Here is a 202-nt window from a genome sequence, read left to right as displayed (position 1 = left end):
CTAGGCCAATTGTGCGCCGCCCTATGGGACCCCCAATCATGGCCCTTTGCGACACAGCCTGGAATTGAACCAGGGGTCTGTAGTGATATCTCTAGCAATGCAGTGCCTTAGACCGCTGTTCCAGTTGGGAGCCCCAAGTATGGTGAGATCTTTTCCCATTTCCACCTTGTGACATAAAAGATCATTCTGCTCAAAGAGTGTG

This window comes from Oncorhynchus keta, chromosome 20 (assembly GCF_023373465.1).
Source record: "Oncorhynchus keta strain PuntledgeMale-10-30-2019 chromosome 20, Oket_V2, whole genome shotgun sequence".
NCBI classification, from domain to species: Eukaryota; Metazoa; Chordata; class Actinopteri; order Salmoniformes; family Salmonidae; genus Oncorhynchus; species Oncorhynchus keta.
This window is presented reverse-complemented; position numbering follows the sequence as displayed.